Source organism: Canis aureus, chromosome 22 (genome assembly GCF_053574225.1).
Source record: "Canis aureus isolate CA01 chromosome 22, VMU_Caureus_v.1.0, whole genome shotgun sequence".
In the NCBI taxonomy this organism is placed as follows: Eukaryota; Metazoa; Chordata; class Mammalia; order Carnivora; family Canidae; genus Canis; species Canis aureus.
The window spans coordinates 33618637-33642444 of NC_135632.1; the positions used below are offsets into that span (position 1 = coordinate 33618637).

The 23808-nt window shown below is 41.0% G+C and overlaps 1 long non-coding RNA gene across 3 annotated transcripts in view; it reads left to right on the forward strand.

Annotated features, from left to right (window-relative positions):
• Positions 1 to 23808, forward strand: part of LOC144293991 (uncharacterized) — a 159273-nt gene that overhangs the window by 29067 nt on the left and 106398 nt on the right. For all 3 annotated transcript variants that reach the window (XR_013361377.1, XR_013361378.1, XR_013361379.1), the window contains exon 2: positions 14294 to 14476. This is a non-coding gene — a long non-coding RNA (uncharacterized LOC144293991). The remainder of the gene's footprint in view (positions 1 to 14293; positions 14477 to 23808) is intronic.

A 23808-nucleotide genomic window follows, 5' to 3' on the forward strand; every position in this document is an offset into this window, starting at 1 on the left:
ATATTGAATAGCAGTGGTGAGAGTGGACATCCCTCTCGTGTTTCTCTCTCGAGTGGATCGTGTTTCTGATCTTAGGGGAAAGGCTCCCAGTGTTTCCCCATTGAGAATGATATTTGCTGTGGGCTTTTAATAGATGGCTTTTAAGATGCTGAGGAATGTTCCCTCTATTCCTACACTCTGAAGAGTTTTGATCTGGAATGGATGCTGTATTTTGCCAAATGCTTTCTCTGTGTCTATTGAGAGGATCATATGGTTCTTGTTTTATCTCTTTTTGATATGATCTATCATGTTGATTGCTTTACGAGTGTTGAACCAGCCTTGCATCCCAGGGATAAATCCCACTTGGTCATGGTGAAAAATTTTTTCAGTTTTTCAAGGATCAATTGTTGGATCCTATTGGCTAGTATCTTGTTGAGAATTTTTGTATCCATGTTCGTCAGGGATATTGGTCTATAATTATCCTTTTTGGTGGGGTCTTTGTCTGGTTTTGGAATTAAGGTGATGCTGGCCTTTTAAAATGAGTTTGGAAGTATTCCATCCCTTTCTATCTTTTGGAACAGCTTTAGTAGAATAGGTATTGTTTCTTCTTTAATTGTTTGATAAAATTCCCATGGGAAGTGATCTGGCCCTGGACTTTTGTGTCTTGGGAGGTTTTTTTTTTTTCTTTTTTTTTTTTTAAACAAATAACTTAAGTATTTTATTTGTTTGCAACTAAGCTTGTTAACACTATATAATGAAAATGTACAAAGAATAATGTTGCAGTTTTTGGTTAGATTTAAGTCAAAGACGTTCATGAATAAGGAATCTTCAAATATGAATATTTAAGCCATCTGATCAGAACTGTCTCTGAATATTACCTTTCTTTGGAAGGTACTGGCATACATTTGAATTAAACTCAGAATTTTTCAAAATAAGCCCTAATTAATAAAACTATTCTATATTCAAACTAAAACAATTTTATTTTATTTTTTTTTCTAAACATAGAACTTTATTTTTTTTCCATTCATCTTTCTATTTTTTTAATAAAATAATTTTTATTGGTGTTCAATTTACCAACATACATAATAACACCCAGTGCTCAACCCGACAAGTGCCCCCCTCAGTGCCCGTCACACATTCACACCCACCCCCTGCCCTCCTCCCCTTCCACCACCCCTAGTTCATTTTCCAGAGTTAGGAGTCTTTATGATCTGTCTCCCTTTCTGATATTTCCCACACATTTCTTCTCCCTTCCCTTATAATCCTTTTCACTATTATTTATATTCCCCACATGAATGAGAACATACATTGTTTGTCCTTCTCTGATTGACTTACTTCACTCAGCATAATACCCTCTAGTTCCATCCACATTGAAGCAAATGGTGGGTATTTGTCATTTCTAATGGCTGAGGAATATTCCATTGTATACATAAACCACATCTTCTTTATCCATCCATCTTTCGATGGACACCGAGGCTCCTTCCACAGTTTGGCTATTGTGGACATTGCTGCTAGAAACATCGGGTGCAGGTGTCCCGGCGTTTCATTGCATCTGAATCTTTGGGGTAAATCCCCAACAGTTCAATTGCTGGGTCGTAGGACAGGTCTATTTTTAACTCTTTGAGGAACCACCACACAGTTTTCCAGAGTGGCGGCACAAGTTCCCTTTCCCACCAACAGTGCACCAGTTCACATTCCCACCAACAGTGTAAGAGGGTTCCCTTTTCTCCACATCCTCTCCAACATTTGTGGTTTCCTGCCTTGTTAATTTTCCCCATTCTCACTGGTGTGAGGTGGGATCTCATTGTGGTTTTGATTTGTTTTTTTTTTTTGTTTGTTTTGTTTTGTTTTTTTTTTGTTTTTTTTGGTTTTTTTTTTGTTTTTTTTTGTTTTTTTTTTTTATTGGTGTTCAATTTACTAACATACAGAATAACACCCAGTGCCCGTCACCCATTCACTCCCACCCCCCGCCCTCCTCCCCTTCTACCACCCCTAGTTCGTTTCCCAGAGTTAGCAGTCTTTACGTTCTGTCTCCCTTTCTGATATTTCCCACACATTTCTTCTCCCTTCCCTTATTTTCCCTTTCACTATTATTTATATTCCCCAAATGAATGAGAACATATAATGTTTGTCCTTCTCCGACTGACTTACTTCACTCAGCATAATACCCTCCAGTTCCATCCACGTTGAAGCAAATGGTGGGTATTTGTCATTTCTAATAGCTGAGTAATATTCCATTGTATACATAAACCACATCTTCTTTATCCATTCATCTTTCGTTGGACACCGAGGCTCCTTCCACAGTTTGGCTATAGTGGCCATTGCTGCTAGAAACATCGGGGTGCAGGTGTCCCGGCGTTTCATTGCATTTGTATCTTTGGGGTAAATCCCCAACAGTGCAATTGCTGGGTCGTAGGGCAGGTCTATTTTTAACTGTTTGAGGAACCTCCACACAGTTTTCCAGAGTGGCTGCACCAGTTCACATTCCCACCAACAGTGTAGGAGGGTTCCCTTTTCTCCGCATCCTCTCCAACATTTGTTGTTTCCTGCCTTGTTAATTTTCCCCATTCTCACTGGTGTGAGGTGGTATCTCATTGTAGTTTTGATTTGTATTTCCCTGATGGCAAGTGATGCAGAGCATTTTCTCATATGCATGTTGGCCATGTCTATGTCTTCCTCTGTGAGATTTCTGTTCATGTCTTTTGCCCATTTCATGATTGGATTGTTTGTTTCTTTGGTGTTGAGTTTAATAAGTTCTTTATAGATCTTGGAAACTAGCCCTTTATCTGATATGTCATTTGCAAATATCTTCTCCCATTCTGTAGGTTGTCTTTGAGTTTTGTTGACTGTATCCTTTGCTGTGCAAAAGCTTCTTATCTTGATGAAGTCCCAATAGTTCATTTTTGCTTTTGTTTCTTTTGCCTTTGTGGATGTATCTTGCAAGAAGTTACTATGGCCGAGTTCAAAAGGGTGTTGCCTGTGTTCTTCTCTAGGATTTTGATGGAATCTTGTCTCACATTTAGATCTTTCATCCATTTTGAGTTTATCTTTGTGTATGGTGAAAGAGAGTGGTCTAGTTTCATTCTTCTGCATGTGGATGTCCAATTTTCCCAGCACCATTTATTGAAGAGACTGTCTTTCTTCCAATGGATAGTCTTTCCTCCTTTATCGAATATTAGTTGCCCATAAAGTTCAGGGTCCACTTCTGGATTCTCTATTCTGTTCCACTGATCTATGTGTCTGTTTTTGTGCCAGTACCACACTGTCTTGATGACCACAGCTTTGTAGTACAACCTGAAATCTGGCATTGTGATGCCCCCAGATATGGTTTTCTTTTTTAAAATTCCCCTGGCTATTCGGGGTCTTTTCTGATTCCACACAAATCTTAAAATAATTTGTTCTAACTCTCTGAAGAAAGTCCATGGTATTTTGATAGGGATTGCATTAAACGTGTATATTGCCCTGGGTAACATTGACATTTTCACAATATTAATTCTGCCAATCCATGAGCATGGAATATTTTTCCATCTCTTTGTGTCTTCCTCAATTTCTTTCAGAAGTGTTCTATAGTTTTGAGGGTATAGATCCTTTACATCTTTGGTGAGGTTTATTCCTAGGTATCTTATGCTTTTGGGTGCAATTGTAAATGGGATTGACTCCTTAATTTCTCTTTCTTCAGTCTCATTGTTAGTGTATAGAAATGCCACTGACTTCTGGGCATTGATTTTGTATCCTGCCACGCTACCGAATTGCTGTATGAGTTCTAGCAATCTTGGGGTGGAGACTTTTGGGTTTTCTATGTAGAGTATCATGTCATCGGCGAAGAGAGAGAGTTTGACTTCTTCTTTGCCAATTTGAATGCCTTTAATGTCTTTTTGTTGTCTGATTGCTGAGGCTAGGACTTCCAGTACTATGTTGAACAGCAGTGGTGAGAGTGGACATCCCTGTCTTGTTCCTGATCTTAGGGGAAAGGCTCCCAGTGCTTCCCCATTGAGAATGATATTTGCTGTGGGCTTTTCATAGATGGCTTTTAAGATGTCGAGGAATGTTCCCTCTATCCCTACACTCTGAAGAGTTTTGATCAGGAATGGATGCTGTATTTTGTCAAATGCTTTCTCTGCATCCAATGAGAGGATCATATGGTTCTTGGTTTTTCTCTTGCTGATATGATGAATCACATTGATTGTTTTACGGGTGTTGAACCAGCCTTGTGTCCCAGGGATAAATCCTACTTGGTCATGGTGAATAATTTTCTTAATGTATTGTTGGATCCTATTGGCCAGTATCTTGTTGAGAATTTTTGCATCCATGTTCATCAGGGATATTGGTCTGTAATTCTCCTTTTTGGCGGGGTCTTTGTCTGGCTTTGGAATTAAGGTGATGCTGGCTTCATAGAACGAATTTGGAAGTACTCCATCTCTTTCTATCTTTCCAAACAGCTTTAGGAGAATAGGTATGATTTCTTCTTTAAACGTTTGATAAAATTCTCCTGGGAAGCCATCTGGCCCTGGACTCTTGTGTCTTGGGAGGTTTTTGATGACTGCTTTAATTTCCTCCCTGGTTATTGGCCTGTTCAGGTTTTCTATTTCTTCCTGTTCCAGTTTTGGTAGTTTGTGGCTTTCCAGGAATGCGTCCATTTCTTCTAGATTGCCTAATTTATTGGCGTATAGCTGTTCATAATATGTTTTTAAAATCGTTTGTATTTCCTTGGTGTTGGTAGTGATCTCTCCTTTCTCATTCATGATTTTATTAATTTGAGTCTTCTCTCTCTTCTTTTTAATAAGGCTGGCTAATGGTTTATCTATCTTATTAATTCTTTCAAAGAACCAACTCCTGGTTCTGTTGATCTGTTCCACAGTTCTTCTGGTCTCGATTTCGTTAAGTTCTGCTCGAATCTTTATTAACTCCCTTCTTCTCTTGGGTGTAGGATCTATTTGCTGTTTTTTCTCTAGCTCCTTTATGTGTAAGGTTAGCTTTTGTATTTGAGTTCTTTCCAGTTTTTGAATGGATGCTTGTATTGCGATGTATTTCCCCCTTAGGACTGCTTTTGCTGCATCCCAAAGATTTTGAACGGTTGTATCTTCATTCTCATTAGTTTCCATGAATCTTTTTAATTCTTCCTTAATTTCCTGGTTGACCCTTTTATCTTTTAGCAGGATGGTCCTTAACCTCCATGTGTTTGAGGTCCTTCCAAACTTCTTGTTGTGATTTAGTTCTAATTTCAAGGCATTATGGTCCGAGAATATGCAGGGGACAATCCCAATCTTTTGGTATCGGTTCAGACCCGATTTGTGACCCAATATGTGGTCTATTCTGGAGAAAGTTCCATGTGCGCTTGAGAAGAATGTGTATTCAGTTGAGTTTGGATGTAAAGTTCTGTAGATATCTGTGAAATCCATCTGGTCCAGTGTATCATTTAAAGCTCTCGTTTCTTTGGAGATGTTTTGCTTAGAAGACCTATCGAGTATAGAAAGAGCTAGATTGAAGTCACCAAGTATAAGTGTATTATTATCTAAGTATTTCTTCACTTTGGTTAATAATTGATTTATATATTTGGCAGCTCCCACATTCGGAGCATATATATTGAGGATTGTTAAGTCCTCTTGTTGAATAGATCCTTTAAGTATGATATAGTGTCCCTCTTCATCTCTCACTACAGTCTTTGGGGTAAATTTTAGTTTATCTGATATAAGGATGGCTACCCCTGCTTTCTTTTGAGGACCATTCGAATGGTAAATGGTTCTCCAACCTTTTATTTTCAGGCTGTAGGTGTCCTTCTGTCTAAAATGAGTCTCTTGTAGACAGCAAATAGATGGGTCCTGCTTTTTTATCCAGTCTGAAACCCTGCGCCTTTTGATGGGGTCATTAAGCCCGTTCACATTCAGAGTTACTATTGAGAGATATGAGTTTAGTGTCATCATGATATCTATTCAGTCTTTGTTTTTGTGGACTGTTCCACTGAACTTCTTCTTAAAGGGGAATTTTAAGAGGCCCCCTTAAAATTTCTTGCAGAGCTGGTTTGGAGGTCACATATTCTTTTAGTTGCTGCCTGTCTTGGAAGCTCTTTATCTCTCCTTCCATTTTGAATGAGAGCCTTGCTGGATAAAGTATTCTTGGTTGCATGTTCTTCTCATTTAGGACCCTGAATATATCCTGCCAGCCCTTTCTGGCCTGCCAGGTCTCTGTGGAGAGGTCTGCTGTTACCCTAATACTCCTCCCCATAAAAGTCAGGGATTTCTTGTCTCTTGCTGCTTTAAGGATCTTCTCCTTATCTTTGGAATTTGCAAGCTTCACAATTAAATGTCGAGGTGTTGAACGGTTTTTATTGATTTTGGGGGGGGATCTCTCTATTTCCTGGATCTGAATGCCTGTTTCCCTTCCCAGATTAGGAAAGTTTTCAGCTAGAATTTGTTCAAATACATATTCTGGCCCTCTGTCCCTTTCGGCGCCCTCGGGAACCCCAATTAAACGTAGGTTTTTCTTCCTCAGGCTGTCGTTTATTTCCCTTAATCTATCTTCATGGTCTTTTAATTGTTTGTCTCTTTTTTCCTCAGTTTCCCTCTTTGCTATCAACTTGTCTTCTAGGTCACTCACTCGTTCTTCCACCTCGTTAACCCTCGTCGTTAGGACTTCTAGTTTGGATTGCATCTCATTCAATTGATTTTTAATTTCTGCCTGATTAGCTCTAAATTCTGCAGTCATGAAGTCTCTTGAGTCCTTTATACTTTTTTCTAGAGCCACCAGTAGCTGTATAATAGTGCTTCTGAATTGGCTTTCTGACATTGAATTGTAATCCAGATTTTGTAACTCTGTGGGAGAGAGGACTGTTTCTGATTCTTTCTTTTGAGGTGAGGTTTTCCTTCTAGTCATTTTGCTCAGTGCAGAGTGGCCAAAAGCAAGTTGTATTGGGAAAAAGAGAAAAAGAGAGGAGAGAAAGAAGGAAAGAAAAGAGAAAGAGAAAAAAAAAGGGAAGAAAAAGAAAAAAAAAAAAAAGAAAAAAAAAAGAAAAAGAGAAAGAAAAAGAAAGGAGAAAAAAAAGGGGGTGGGGGAAGGAAACAAATCAAAAAGCAAAACAAAATAAAAACAAAAACAAAAACAAACAAACAAAAAAAGAACCACGGGGCAGTATCTTCTGATTCTGTGTACTTTAAGTCCCTTGGCTTCCTCTGGAAGTTGTCCGTCCAGCTGGTCTTCTGGGGGAGGGGCCTGTTGTGCTGATTTTCAGGTGTTAGCAGTTGGGGGAGCTGCTGTGCCCCTGCCTGGTGCAGGGCTCAGTGGGGGTTGTTTACCCCGTGAGGCCGCAGGAGGAACAGCCCCAGTGGCGGGGCAGCTCTGGAAACCTGGATTCAGCTCCGGCAGGAACTCCGTCTGCAGGGCCTGGAGGCTCCGGGCGGGGCCGCTGATCTGCTCAGCTGGGGCAGGAGCGTCCTCGCTGTCCTGGGCCCTCCCGGCCTCTGCCTGTCCCGGGGGAGGCCGGATCCTGGGCTGTGTCCCGGCGCCCTGTGCTCCGGAGCCTGCGCTGTTGGATTCGCGCTCCCGGGCCGCGCAACCCCCTCCGCGGAGCCGCCGCCCGAGCCCCCCCGAGCAGCTCCTGGAACCGCGCAGCCCCCTCCGCACGGAGCCTCTTCCTCTGCCCGAGCCCCTCCGAGCTGCTCCCGGGGCCGCGCAGCCCCCTCCGCGGAGCCGCCCCCGAGCCCTCCGAGCTGCTCCGGGTCCCGCCGTGCGCGCTGCAGCCCTTAGGGAGCTCGGCGCACTCTCCTGGGCGCGCAGTTGCTGTTACTGTCCCCGGGAGCCCGAGGGCATCCCCGCCCTCCTGGGTCCTGCTCCACCTCCCCGCGAGCCCCTTTCCGCCCGGGAAGGTCGGTGCAGCTCCTGCTCCTCCGGGACGGGGCTCTCCTGTCCTGGGGACACTCGCCCCGGCCTCAGCCCGGCTCCTCGCGGGCCCCTCCCCCTCGGAGGCCTTTTGTTTCTTTATTTCTTTTTCCCCGTCTTCCTACCTTGATAGAAGCGCGAACTCTTCTCACTGTAGCATTCCAGCTGGTCTCTCTTTAAATCTCAGGCCGAATTCATAGATTTTCAGGATAATTTGAAGGTTTTCTAGGTAGTTTGGTGGAGACAGGTGATTTGGAGACCCTACTCTTCCGCCATCTTGCTCCTCCCCCACTAAAACAATTTTAATAGAATTTTCCTTTCCAGAAACAATAATAAAGGAAACAAGGAATTTTGTAAAATGTGGTCCTGAGCAAATTACAGTGAAAAATAAATGTATACTTAAACTTCCACCTCCTCAAAACAGAGACTACTTTCTGTTCCACAGTCTTGGAACATTTGGTATCCAGATATGCAAGAAAGAAACAGTCTGTAAGCAACTTTGGGCAGGGTGTTGCCAAAACAAAGCTTAAGCAGTTGAACAGTTAAAAGTTGGTCACTTTTTAAAAAGAATTTGGGGGAGCCTGACCAAAGGATCCAAATTCTGTTTTTAATAACCCATACAAAGGCGAAGTGGCTCCTCACAAGTAGCAGTGCCACCAGGGGCTGGCCCCGCCCCTTGCTCACCTATGTTGTGCTCCCAAGTAAACCCTCATGCTCCTGCTCCAGGGGAGACTTTTCTTTTTAGAGGTTCAGTGTCCAGGGAGCTCTCTGTGTGAATGAGGTGAGCACAGACTCCACATGGGTATTTTAAGGCTTGGAGTCAAAGTAGTTTTCAACACGGCTAGGCAGTTCATGTGTCAAACGGCCCATCTCCAGTTTGTCCTAATTCCTCACCACACATTTGTAGACCTAGGACCACAGACTTTGCTATGTCATCATAATCACATCTAATGTCCATTCTAACTTATGATTCATATTCTGTGCCTGGAAACAGTCCCTGTATTTAACAATAATACCTACACATAAAACAATCCACAGTCGCAACTTATATGGTCACAAAACATTAATGATCTTCTGTAGAGCAAGCAAATGTTTTTAACCATAATTGTTGTGCATCAAATTCACAGCCAAAATCCTCAAGATCAAAAAAATTTGCACAATACAAATAATAACTTAAAACACACACACATATACACACACTCTCACACACACTTCTTACAGAACTGTGCTTGGGGAAACTCCATGTGTTGAGTGCCACTGAGGGCATATTTTACTAAACTGCTGCTCCAGGTATTTTTGTTTGGAAAATCCATCACAGTAGGGTACAGCCGTTTATTGGATGAGCAGAAAAGAAAGATATGCTTGTGGCAACCAGAAAGTTTTAAGGTCTTTCAAGTTGTATAAAATGGACCTGCAGAAATGTTTAAGTGTTCTCAGGATGCAAAGTTGGAGCTGAAATGTGATATCAAACCAGTTGCAAAAAGTGTACAGCAGCCATCTCTTGAGGTCAAACCTGGTATCCAGATATGCAAGAAAGCTTCAGGACACATAGCTTGTTGGCCTTGTCCCATACTGTCGCATAATCTGATCATGTGTGAATTTCACAAAAGATTCATATCGTTCTGCTAGTTTGGTATTGAATATTTGCTCATACTCCTCCGGAATTTTATCTTCATAGTCTTTTAAGAGACGCTCACATGTTACTCCAACTTGTCGGAGGGTAAAGGTGGGCTGGTCCTTCTTCATCCGGGAGGAACCTGGAGAACTGGGTGCTGTGAGTGCTGAGGAATGAGGCTGACTTTCTGAAGTACAAGCTTCACTCTGATTAAGAACAACTTCTAAATGTCTCCACCTCTGCTAACAACTGTATTCTTGTTTTATGTTCTGAAAGATTTGTTCCGGGGTTGGAAGGCGCCGCTCACTGCCGGGCAGGGCGGGCCAGACGCGGAGGCAGCCCCGGCCCAACCTCCGGCTCCTCAGGGGAGCTCCCGAGCCAAGCCCTCTTGGGAGGTTATTGATGACTGCTTCAATTTCCTCCCTGGTTATTGGCCTGTTCAGGTTTTCTGGTTCTTCCTGTTCCCGTTTTGGTAGTTTGTGGTTTTCCAGATATGCGTGCATTTCTTCTAGATTGCCTAATTCATTAGCATATAGCTGCTCATAATATGTTTTTTAAATCGTTTGTATTTCCTTGGTATTGGTTGTGATCGCTCCTTTTTCATTCGTGATTTTATGAACTTGAGTCTTTTTTGTTTTTAATAAGGCTGGCTAATGGGTCATCTATCTCATTAATCTTTCAAAGAACCAACTCCTGTCCTTAGGTCTAAAATGAGTCTCTTGTAGACAGCAAATAGATGGGTCTTGCTCTTTTATCCAGTCTGAAACCCTGCACTTTTTGATGGGGTCATTAAGCCCGTTCACGTTCAGAGTTACTATTAAAATATATGAATTTAGTGTCATCGTAATACCTAATCAGACCCTGTTTTTGTGGATTATTTCTTTGGGCTTCCTCTTTCTTTTACAGAGTCCCCCTTAATATTTCTTGCAGAGCTGGTTTGGAGGTCACATATTCTTTCAGTTCCTGCCTGTCTTGGAAGCTCTTTATCTCTCCTAATCTGAATGAGAGCCTTGTTGGATATAGTATTCTTGGCTGCATGTTCTTCTCATTTAGGACCCTGAATACATCCTGCCAGCCCTTTCTGGCCTGCCAGGTCTCTGTGGAAAGGTCTGCTGTTAATCTAATATTTCTCCCCATATAAGTTAGGGATCTTTTGTCTCTTGCTGCTTTAAGGATTTTCTCTTTATCTTTGGAATTTGCAAGTTTCACTATTAAATGTTGAGGTGTTGAACGGCTTTTATGGATTTTGCGGGGAGGAACCTCTCTATCTCCTGGATCTGAATGCCTGTTTTCCTCCCCAAATTAGGGAAGTTCTCAGCTATGATTTGTTCAAATATGCCTTCTGTCCTGCTGTCCCTCTGGGTGCCTCTGGCCCAGGGTGTGATCCTGGAGTCCCAGGATTGAGTCCCACATCAGGCTCCCTGCATGGAGCCTGCTTCTCCCTCTGCCTGTGTCTCTGCCTCTCTCTCTCTCCTTCCCCACCCCTCTGTGTGTGTGTCTCATGAATAAATAAAATCTTTATAAATAAATAAATAATAAATAAAACAAACTCATTAAAGAAGAAATAGAGAAGGACAGAATGGGAATGAGGAATCTCACAGAATGAACTAGCACAGTATACCACTTGGTTCTGGGTGCCTGCTGGTCGTGTTTTAGAAGGTATTAACTTCTGACATTGTAGAACAAAATGAGGCAGAGAAAACAAAAAACACAAAACAAACAAAAAAACATATCTTGTATATCTCCCAAAGTTAAGTTGAGTATGTTGAAAGAATCTAGAAGTGGAAAATATATCTAGGACCTGTAATTGTAGAAATATTAAAGTCAAAAAGGACAAATTTTAAAAATGAAGAGCTGTTAAAATATAGTAGTTAAGGTGGGAAAAAAGAAAAAAATTGGAAATTTATAGTCTGATATAAAAAGGAGTTGTACTGGAAAAAGGAAGCAAAAAAATAGGAGAGGTATCCTCTGGTTCTACATACTGGAAATCCCTCGACTTCCCCTGGAGCTTTCCAGTGCTGCTCGGTCAAGCACATGCCCTCCCCTGTCCTTCCAGCTGGCCTTCTGGGGGAGGGGCTGCTGTGCTGATTCTCAGGTGTGTGCACCTGGGGGAGCTGCCCCCACCCCACCAGGTGCTGGGCTCAGGTGAGCTGTTTACCTGGTGAGGCTCCTGTTCCCTGGCAGCCCCACCCCATCCCAGGCACAGGGTAACACCAGGAGGAACAACCCCACTGGTGGCGGCCAGCTCTCCAGCCCTGGAGTCGGCTCCCGCAGTAACTGCCACAGCTCCCAGTGGGCACTGGCCTAGGCATCTAGGGCGCCCGGTGGCAGGACCGTCCTCGCTGTCCTGTGCCCTCCGTGCCTCCGCCCATTCTGGGGACCACAGGATCCTGGGCTGTGTCCCCGGCGCCCTGGGATCCGGGGCCTGCGCCGCTGGAATCACGCCCCCGGGTCCGGGCTCCCGAAGGCATCAGGGCGCAGCCCCCTCCGCCCGGAGCCCCCGCCTGACCCACCGGCTTCTCCCGAGGCCCCGCCGGGCGCTCCAGCCCTTTACCGAGATCCCCGGGTGTGTGGGGCGCTCCCCCCGGCGCCCTCCTCTGCCAGTGACCCCGGGATCCTGGAGGCTCCGCTGCCCTCCTGCGGCTCTGCCCGGGTTCCCTGCTGAGCGCCTCTCCCTCCGGAAGGATCCGGTGCGGATTCTCAAAGTTCCTGCTTCTCCCGGGGGCTCTCCTGTCCCGAGGCTCTCGTCGCCTCCTCGCGGGGCCCCTCCCCACTTGATTCTTTTTTTATTTTTATTTTTCTCTACCTCCCTACCTTGTTAGAAGCAAAAACCCTTGTCTCTGTAGCATTCTCTCTTTAAATCTCAGGTCGAATTCATAGGTTTTCAGGATGATCTGAAAGTAATCTAGGTAAGTTGGTGGGGCCAGGTGAGGTGAGGCTCCTACTCCTCCACCATCTTGCTCTACAGCCGGTTAAAAGTTAATTGTAAAGGGATCCCTGGGTGGCACAGCGGTTTGGCGCCTGCCTTTGGCCCAGGGCATGATCCTGGAGACCTGGGATCAAGTCCCACGCCGGGCTCCCGGTGTGTGGAGCCTGCTTCTCCCTCTGCCTGTGTCTCTGCTATTCTCTCTCTCTCTGTGACTATCATAAATAAATAAAAATTAAAAAAAAAAGTTAATTATAAAAAGGATATAACCCAGGAACAGCCTAATGGAAGAGATGCATGGGATAGGATGAGGAGATTCTATGCCCTTTCCAGGTATGCCAACTCTCTTTAATCTCCATGTGTTCACTAACCCTGAAGCTCTCAGAACACTGCCCCTCCCCCACCTTAGAGGTTTTATATGGAGGCTTTTTATGTTGGCTTCATCATGTAGGCACAATTGATGAAATCATTGGTTATTGGCCATGGATTCAACTAACCTCCAGCCTCTCTCCCCTCCATGAATGTCAGGGGAGGACTGAAAGTTCCAGCTTTCTAATCAAGTGGTTGGTTCCCCTGGCAAAAAGCCCCAATCTTTAGGTGGTGCATAAAAGTCACCTCATTAACATAACAAAAGATGCCTTTGTTGCTGTGCTCACTTAGGAGATTCCAAGGGTTTTAGGAGCTAGTGCCAGAAATGGGAAGAAGGCCAAATACATATTTCTTATTATAAATCAGACTATCACACAGGTTGGAGAAAGAATTGGGGATAGGAGGGCCTCCCTGAAAACTACAGCATCTTAGGTACACGGGAGTTATAAAAACTTAAAAACACAAGCATTAGCATGAAAGATGTCCAGATGAATATGAGGAAAGTTTAAAATTTGTGCAGAATGGAAGAAGGCAAACAGATAATGCCTAACTAGCATTCTAAGGCTAGCTGAACATGTAAACACAGTGGTATTAAGCCAGGCCTTAAAGCAGCCAGTGCAATTAGGATGTGTTTGAACGTTAAAGAAAGGGTGAAGTAACCAGAAAACGGATGCCTGACAGATTTTGAAGATTGGATCTGCAGAGGCAAAGTCTCTAGTAAACAAGGTCAAAATATGGAGTGTTACTAAAATGTTCAGATATTTCAGGAAACAGTGGTCTCTTGAATATCAATAACTCAGACACTTCTTTTGTTGCCTTTCAGTTGAAATCCATGTACAATAGTTGCACATAATGATAATGGTTCATCTGTGTTACATCCTTATTATATGCTAGAAAATTATACAATCCTTGCAACCATACTCTAAGGTAGGTGCTTTTATCACCTTCATTTCACAGATGAGGAAGTTGAGACTAAGGGGTGAAGTAACTTGCCAGAGGTCACACAGCAACAGCCTGACAAGACTCCACTACTAAAGTATTTATCTACTCAAAATTGTGGTTCTTTAGCAGCAATGAATTAGGTACTTCCAGGACCAAATGAGGAGCCCAACCACACAGGGTTCTTCTCGGTAGACCCACTTCACCCTTCTTTCTGTACACCCAGGACCACAGATGGCTCTCATAAGATTTGTCTTGAATATATGAAAATCATTGAACTTGATGTCTGCTAAATTCGTGCTAGTTGTCTCGTTGAAGCCAGAGCATGGTAGGAGTTGCAATGAGAGCAGTGGGGATAAGGCAGAAAGAACTTGTACCTAAGTGTGCTTGGTACAATTCTGACAATCATTGGGTGGTGGAGATATCTTAGGAATTCTGTCAGTGTGGGTAGAACCAGTCTATCCAACAGGGATCCTGAATGATAGTGGAAACAGCCCTAGGCAGCTGACTAGGAGGGTGGAGAATTCCAGACCTCCTTCCTTTTTTTCTCTACCTTGTGGCCTCTAACAGCCAATTTTATTTTCCTTCTCTAGGTCTCCTCATGGCATATGAAGTGACTGGGTAAGGATATAACCTCTAAAAGCCTCCAAGAAATTCCTGATTCTGTGAAAGTACAAGTAGGATGAGAAGTTATTGAGAGAGGAGCTGTGTTATTCAAAGTGAATGTTCACGGGTCAGTGTCAGCAAATGATATCTGTAACATGTTGCTAATGCAGGTAAGGAAACATACTGATTCCCTTCCCATCTTCGTCCCCCCTACATCTTGCATGTGGAACTGTAGGGCTCCAGAAATTAAGAATCTCCTTATAAACTGTGTGTTCTAACAGTTTTCATGGATTGATTTGCCTTTCTTATTTTTTTTCCCCATGTGGGTGTCAGTGTTGGGTAATGGCTAGAACATGACATCTGTAGCCATGTGAACTGAGTTCTAGTTCTTGGTTCTGTGTGACCTTGGGAGAGTTCATATAGTGGGAGATAGTCCCTTTGTGCCAATTGAGAAATCTCTAAATCAGAAAGTCGATATCTGTTACTTGAAAATGTTAATTAAATATGATATTGTACACTGCATTAATTAGGATATTTCAGTTGAAAATGGCAGAAGCTGAGCTCAAACCGATTTAAGCAAGAAAGAGAATTTTATTACCTTTTGTAAATTAAATGTTTAAGACCAGTCTCAATTCAAGCATAGATGGATCCAGGTGCTCAATGGGTTTCATCAGAATCTTTTCCCAGTTTCAGGGTTGCTTTTTTACTCATAATTTCCAGATAAGCTCTTCCCAAGAAGAAACAAGGATGGCCAGTGGGTTTCTTGATGTCTTGCCTTAGGTCTCATTTCCATTCCTGATCCACTTATTGTGGTTAGGATTGGGCTCAACAATTGGCCAAGTGTGCCAGGACATTCTTAGACAATTTTGCTGAAGAGACCTTAAAGATGATTCTTCTTGGGCAAAAATTGGAAAGACTTCTGTTGAAAAATCCCTTTGAGCTATTTCAGAGTTCTGATTTCTCACTTAGCTATTTCATGAGGAACAATTTCATTAATTAGAGCAGGCAGAAATTTTATTCTGAATCTTGGTCAAAGAGCTTAAAATACCAGGCTTTGGTTACATGCTGCTCCTAGGAGCCTGGTGTGAGGTCTGACCTCAAAGGACATTAATTAAAGGTATGGGAAAAGTGATTTCACCAAAGGAATACAAGAGTGCATTTACCAGAAGAAGTGGGAAATGGGTGCTGGGAAGGCAAAACTAAGCTGTACCTGGTGGTTACCAAACCACCAGACACACAGAATATGATAAACTGTATATCTACACAATGTTTGAGAAATGTTTTTGAATACCTACAGTAGATAAGGCATTGTCCTATACCAGAGATATAATAACAGAGAGTACTCAAGAAGTTTAGGGTTTAGTGGAGAGAGGAGAGAATACAGAAAGTAGACAGATAATTTTACTTTTGTTAAGCAGTCTGTAATTGGAGCAGAAGCAGTTGCTATGGGAACCATGGTAGGGCAGTAATGTTAGTGTTGAGACAGTAACTAACTTCCCGGAAGAGGAGCCATCTATACTGAGACCTCAGGGGGATGGTATGAGTTAGTCAGATGAAAGTGGGTACTCCTCTAAGTCTGTGTCCACAATCTACCTGAGGTTGAAATTTACCATCTTGTAAGACTAGCAAAGATTAGACATCTTCAACCCAACTTGAGGGCTGTTGAATTCAAAAGAGAAAAATAGAATAGCTGACTGAAGTATCTTCTCAAATTTTCAAAAATCTTGTCCCAGTAGGATAGAGAAATGTCCTGGGTATGAGTATTCATTTCAGGGACACCATGCAAAGAACATTTTTAAGACCATCATCATAGTTTAGTATCCCAAATAATATTTACTTTGGATGTTAAACAAAATAAAGATTTATTTTTTTTTTAATTTTTTTATTTATTTATTTATGATAGTCACAGAGAGAGAGAGAGGCAGAGACACAGGCAGAGGGAGAAGCAGGCTCCATGCACCGGGAGCCCGACGTGGGATTCGATCCCGGGTCTCCAGGATCATGCCCTGGGCCAAAGGCAGGCGCCAAACCTCTGCACCACCCAGGGATCCCCAAAATAAAGATTTAAATAAATAAGCAGAGATAAGAAAACATAAAACTGCCTGGAACAATGGGTATAGCTAAGGCTCTTACCATCTATGTGGAACCCGGTGTTGGTGATTATGAAAGTAGGACCTGGCTCAGTTAGCAGGTATTTGGAGCAGGAGAAATTTAGACAGACCTGGTGTGGAGTGTGAGGACCACGGACAACTCCCAAGCCTAAGCCAGGGCAGGTGGGAAGTCAGAAAGGGAAGAGTGAACATCAGAGTTCATCCATGCTTCTATGGACCTTAGCAGAAATAAGTATTGGATTAGCCAAGAGAATTCAAACCAATGTGTCCTAGCATGCTTTAGAAAATCCACCCATGATTCCAAAAATTTATTATAAGTTATAGAATCTGACTTAATGTGTCTACTGGAACTTAAACAGGAAAACTGATTTGTTAGAGGGATTCCAGATAGTTTCAGATTGAGGAACACACCGGAAACCAGACCTCAACAAAAGAAAAGATCCAGGATGGTACTGGAAGTTAGTAGTTCTCAAAGTGAAGTTTATAAATCAGCAACATCAATATCACTTTGGAACTTGATAGAATTGCAAATTCTCTTCCTTACAACAAATCTACTGAACCAGATGCTCTAGGAGCAGGGACCAGAGATCCATGTTATAATAAGTCTCTATGTGATTCTGACATAAGTTCAAACTGGAAAACCACTGTCTGGAATATTAGAACTGGAACATCCTTATATACCTCTCTAGTACTGCCCTTGGATGAATCATCTCTAAACCATTTCTGTCTTTTGGTGTCTCTAAGCAGCAAACCTTAAAAAGTAGAATGTCCAAAGAATATTTTTAAGGCCACCATGATAATTTAATATCCCAAATAATATTTATTTGGGATAAATAAAACATAATTTAACATCCCAAATAAATAATAAATAAATTAATAAATAAATATTATTTGTGATGTTAAGCAAAATAAAGATTTAAATAAATAAACAGAGGTAATAAGAAAACATGAAACTTCTGGTTATGTGTCCACTCCTATGTCTGGTAGTGCACCTTGGTGGTATGCTTGGCAACTCCCCTCCCCAAACTAGTAGAACCACATGAAATGAGAAAGGGAAATTTCCACAAGGAAGCATGAAAAGAGGTGTTTTAACAAGAAAAGGATCCACATACATAAAAATACATAATCCAATTAAAATGAGAAGACAGGAACAGACATTTTCTAAGAAGACATACAGATGGCCAACAGAGAAATGAAAAGATACTCAACATCACTCATTTTCAAGGAAATACAAATCAAAACTACAATGAGATATCACTTCACACCTGTCAGAATGGCTAAAATCAAAACACAAGAAACAAGTGTTGGAAAGAATAGAGAAAAAGGAACCCTTATGCACTATTTGTGAGAATGAAACTGGTACAACCACTGTGGAAAATAGTATGGTGTTTTCTCAAACACTTAAAAATAGGATTGTCATATGATCCATTGATTCCACTACTGAATATCTACCTAAAGAATATGAAAAAGTAATTTGAAAAGATATATCCACTTCTATGTTTATTGCAACATATTTACAATAGTTAAGATTCAGAAGCAATTCAAGTGTCCATTGCTAGATGAATGGATAAAAAAGAGGCAGTATGCATATACAATGGAATATTATTCAGCCATAAAAATGAATGAAATATTGCCATTTGAAATAAGTCAGAGAAAGACAAATACCATATGATCTCACTCATATGTAGAGTTTAAGAAACAAATGAACAAAGGAAAAAAAAGAAATAAAGAAACAGATTCTTAACTATAGAGAACAAATTGATGGTTGCCAGAAGGAATGAGTGAGGGTGGGGATGGGTGAAATAGATGAAGGAGATTAAAAGTACACTTACCGTGATGAGCACTGAGTAATGTATAGAATTGTTGATTCACTATATTGTATACCTGCAAGTAATATAGCACCATATATTAACTATACTGGAATTAAATTTTTAAAAAATAAACAAGAAATTCTGGCCAATCAATAGATACATCAGAAGAGGAATTTAGAGGAGTGGAATATGGGGTAGAATTAGTTTCTTGCTAAAGAGATTTTTCAGCTATATAACAAGATAAATTATAAAATGAAGAACTTCACAGAGAACAGGGATTTAGCACTTCTTTTTTTCTCTCACTATAAATATTCCATGTGCTTAATGTGACTAATATTTTGGCAATATTAATAAGTCAGGTTTTCCAAGCATTTTTTTTTCCAAGTTGAAAAAAGAAAATAGTAGAAAGAGCCACTGCCCACAGACTGAGCTTTGAAATGTATTTCTCATCATCAAGGATGGTCTTGTACTTAGAAGTGCATATCATAAAAAAAGAAAAAAAAGAAGTGCATATCATAGAACCTTACGGTATAAGAGATGGACAAAAACTAGGAACCACCTAGAGCAGCTGTCCCATTTTTGGGATGAAAATGCTGATGCCAAGGAGTTTGATAGACTTCTAGGGTGCTGTGAATATTTGTTTGGAAGTGAATCCAATGTCTATTTTCCTATTTATGGCCAACTAAGAGAAAACTAATCATCTATTGGCAATATCTCTTAAGGGACCTGGCTTTGGGGAATCTTGCCCTTTTTCCTCCTTTCAGTATCCTTCATTTATCCAGCCAGCCAGCTAGTAAGCTAACCTGCCAGCAAATAGTCAGCCATCTACCTGTTTAGTATTAAATTAATGCTTCCTTAGGAGCTAATCATACAAAGACAAATAAGACATAGACCTTGCTCTTTGGCTTGGATCTAGTCTTAGAACCCATGTTTTCTGGTTTCTAATTTAGGGACCACATTTCTTATGCATTAAACAAATAGACACTGACTGTAGAAATGTCATGAAGACATGAGCCAAAAGCCTGACTTTGCCTTGATCTGGCCTTCTGCCTCTTGCCGTTTCTGTTTCAATTTTAATTGTGCCTACTGCAATGAGCTAGGATTTTTTTGTACTTTGAGTTACTGGAATGAAAATTTTTGTGAAGACAGATCAAAAAATAATAAAATGAAACTACTTAGGAAAATTCTACAGTTCTGCCCTAGAAAGAAAACCCTGTGGTAATTGGGGAAAGGATGGAAGTGATCTATTTTAGAAATACTGCTTAATGTTTTCTGCAATAACAAATGTTCTATCTTATATTACATCTGAAAATCCAACCCTGAATGTCTCTATAGATTTTGTTAGATGGGAAACCTTGGGAGTTCTTTGTGGAAGCAGTTGTATTATTTTTGATCATAGCAAAAGGATAGACTGAGTTTTGGTCTCTAAACTCTTAGATCTATAGCTGTTGTACTTCCACTCTCAAGTTCTTCATCCTGATCTCCTCTACCAGACAGATCTATGGAAGTGGATCTTGCTCTATGGAGGAAGACAGAACAGCCACACGGTCTTTTGTCCATTGTTTGAAAATAATAAAGTCATAGTTCCTGCTTCAGTGACTTTGCATGTGCTATTCTCTCTGCCTGCTAGACTCTTAAGTCTTCACAAGGCCAGCTCATTTTTAACTCAAAGGACACCCACTCAAAGAGGATTCTCTGATTGCTGCCATTAAAGTGGCCATTAAACTCACTGGCATGGATTGATTTCAAATATGAAAGCAATTTTTCATACCTTTCTGTGTCCAAACCCCTTAACTTTTCAACTCCTCCCATTAAGAGGTGGAATCTTACAGATTTAATTTGGCCAATTGAATGAAAGTGAAGTCCTGCTGAAGGGTGCCAGCCCATATGGAATAGACTCAAGTTGTCTCAGTGTAGATCTCTATACATGTAAGAGACTCAAGCCAAGATCTGTAGAGCCATTGAGCCAACATGCAGATGACCACTGATAAATGAGTGAGACTGGCTGAGTCTAGAAGAACTATATAACTAGTCTGCAGCAATAATAAATTCTTGTCTTTTTAAGTCACTGAATTTTGAAATAATTAGTTACATAGTAACAGCTAACTGGTATATTCACCACTTTTTAGTTCTTATCACTATCTAAATGATCTCATATATTCATTTTTTGACTTCACCACTAAAAAGTAAACTCTTGGCTGGCCCCAATAACCCAACACTTAAATTAATATGTAATAATTGTTCAATATTCATTAACTGGGTAAATAAAAGAGAAGTAACATTCAAGCACCACTGTATATAAAGCTCTTTATTTCTCACTCTTATTTTAATATTCCCAGGAGCCCTGTGAAGAAGGTATTATTATTCCTAGTTTTCAAATGAAAAGTGAAAAAGTCATGTAACATGTATGAATCGAATAGTTATTTAAAAAAACCAGAGTTTACTACATGTATGTATAACATATAACATCCATGGACTGATCAAATGGTTATTGGCACTAGAAAACATACATTGTTCAGGGACACTCTAATATTTTCTGTTGCTATTAAGTAGTATATAAATATAATAAATATCTTGTTCTGAAAGATACTTAAGAACTAAATGCTGCAAACTAAAAAAGAGTCATAAATGCAAATTATTTGTATGAACCAACACTTTACATTTACTGACTCAATTAACAAGTGCATATTTTGACATGTTAACTGTGTCCACTAACAAGCAGTACAACCCATAGTGGGCCCCAGGAGCACTGAGTTTTCTATTAGAAGACACCATCACAGGGGAAGCTCTCAGAGTCCTTGTGTCCTGCTGCAGGCTGGAACTTAGGCCCTCTCTGTGTCAGGCAAAATTCAGCTTTTCTACTCTTATAGATATGAACCAGGAGGGTCAGGTCAATCCTTAGGAGAAAGAATAATCTCCATAACACTTAAAGACCAGTTTTCTCTAGCCTCATCAGGTATTAGAATTGTGTGGGGTATTTTAGAGACAGAAATGTACCAAGTTATGGAGTCCTTTTTTTTATTTATTTATTTTTTAATTTTTTACAATGGTATATAATTTACACACTAAATGGAAGGCCCTTGAGAGGTAGTTGCTACAACAAGCAAGGAACTAAGTTGCTATGGGCCAGACAGAGAACTGGGTGCTTGAATTTGGGGATCTTGTTTAACCTCCACTAAGTCCCTGTCAACCCTGCCACTGTAACTGTACATTTTACACTGCAGTAAATGGAGGCTCAGAGAGCTTCTTGGCCCAAGGTTATATAGCCTTGCCAACATCAACCTGATAATTCCTTCTTCCTTATCTCAAATGGGTACTGCAGGATTTGCAACACTTTTATATGGTTCTCCAAAATACTCAAATTCTTTGACATTGTACGTGTAGTTTTTTTTTAATGCCCATCTGCAACAATAAGGCATTTTCACTTTATGATGGCTACTTACCATATGAATAATAGAATTTATACTAATTTTGAGTTAGAATGTGTGTCTAGCAATATAGAATACAAAATGTGATGCTAATAAAATAAATATTCATCAAAAGTAGCACCTAAGACATGTTGTCTACTAGAAAATGTCCCCTCTGGGGCAAAAATAATGCCCTCATTGGCTCTCATATGATTCTCATATTCAAATAAATCTGACTTTGCTATATAGTTTTTATTTAAAGTTGCTTTATCCTATTTAAAAACATAGCCATTCATTTCTCAGTTTGCCCAGGAGGAAATAGAAAGAAGAGACAAATATCAAATCAAACAAACATTTTTGGGGGGCCATATGGTTATTTTAAATAAATATTTGGTTTGAGGAATGGGTAGCATTTGAATCCATTCCTATTTTTCCTCTAACTGCTTTTCCTTGCCAAGAGAGTAGAATTAAACTTGACTTGCTCATATTTATCCTCCAGCCCTGATAATTTCTTAGAGTATTTGCTGTTTGTGCCTTTGATGGCATAGTCTGCAGCCCCAGGATGTACTGTTGCAGAGAAGAGAGCTAGGGTTTAAGTAAGTTTGATGTGAGGTTTCTGTTTGTCTAATTCAGTGAGTCATTAGCCAAGAGTTTTTCCCTGAGTAATTAGCTATTCTTTCAGTTTCTCTCTTGGTGATCACTACTGTTTTCCAGTGGCCATAGACCAAAGGATCATTTAATGTAAAATAACTAGGGAGAAGAATGAGTGTGTCTGCTTGTATCAGCTTCAAGAATGACCCTTTCTTGTCAGTGGAATGTGGGTTGGAATGAGTAAGATTGAATCCAATTTTTCCTTTAATTCTGATAAAATCAAGCAAACTTTAAACCAAAGAATTGGTTTAAAGGATGGAGGTTTAAAGGTTTAAGGTTTACATGATGGAGAGAAATACATTAGTGCTTTTGTGAAATCAGGTCAAAATACAGCATTGTTGCAAACAAAGAGAGCAAATATGGACAAGTTGGCCTCACATGTCTCCATGAGATTGTAAACATCAGTAACAGGGAGTCAGACAAACAGAGCAATTGGAACTATGGAAACATTACTGTTCCCAAACAAACTCTGTGAAATTACAAGCCCAGAGAACACCCACGGAGCTCTCAAACAGGGTACCAAAGAAGACGAGACTACTAACTTCTAAGGAAGCAACAATAGGAAAGGAAAAACCCAGCTGGGCTGAGCTTGCCCTTCTCAGCTGGCACTAGAATAATACTGCTTGAAGAAAACAACGTGAAGTCTGGGAGTCAGAGAGCCACAATAAAAGCTGTATTATAGCAAGGAGTGGGGAAAAGGTATAGTCTTTATTTCCTAAAGAAATTACTGTGTTTAGAATGTTGTTAATGGTATGTATTATGTCAAAACAATCTCTGGCTAGTGGGTGCAAAAGTAGATGCTGTATCTGGGCAAATGGTAAGATATTCTCTAAAGCACTGGCATTTATTGGTAGGCTAATACCTGCAACTGAGGATTTACATGTAGGTTTAGATGTATGAGGCCATTTCAAGATGTTGCTGATTTCCTGAGTCCTAGAGCAGAGCTTCTCAAACTTTATAATGTGCATGATACAATCACCTGGGGACATGTTAAAATGCAAGGTCTGTGTGCCCTCTGCTGTTTTGTCTTGGCTGCTCTATCCTTTAGGCCAGTCATCTGCAGAGGCACTCCTCCTGCTGTGGGCAGTGTTTGGTCCCTGGCCTCAATGTGGTGAGTTTTAACTAGATGTGCTCTGGTCTGCTTGTGAAATGAGACCTGACACCAACTCTACCAGAACTGAGGCCCTGAAACACTCTGTTCTAGAGACATGGTGGGAGCAGGGGTTGTGCTGGTCTTTTGGGGGAGGGTATCACTACACTGGGACTGAGACAACTTGACTGAGAAGGGCAGGCCTGCCAGAGCACAAGGGTGTGGGATTTGGTGTAAGCAAGTTAGGCAGCCTATGTCTGCACTGTGCTGCTTCCCTCAGGTGGCTCTGTGTTTGTGCTGAGGGGAGGGTGCCAGCCAGATCCTTTGTTCCCAGAGAGGCATCACTATGAATGCTGTCTCTCAGGGAAGCTCTCCAAAAAAAGTGAATAATCTTACCATGTGCCCCAGGTGTTCTTCAAATTGCTGTTTCCA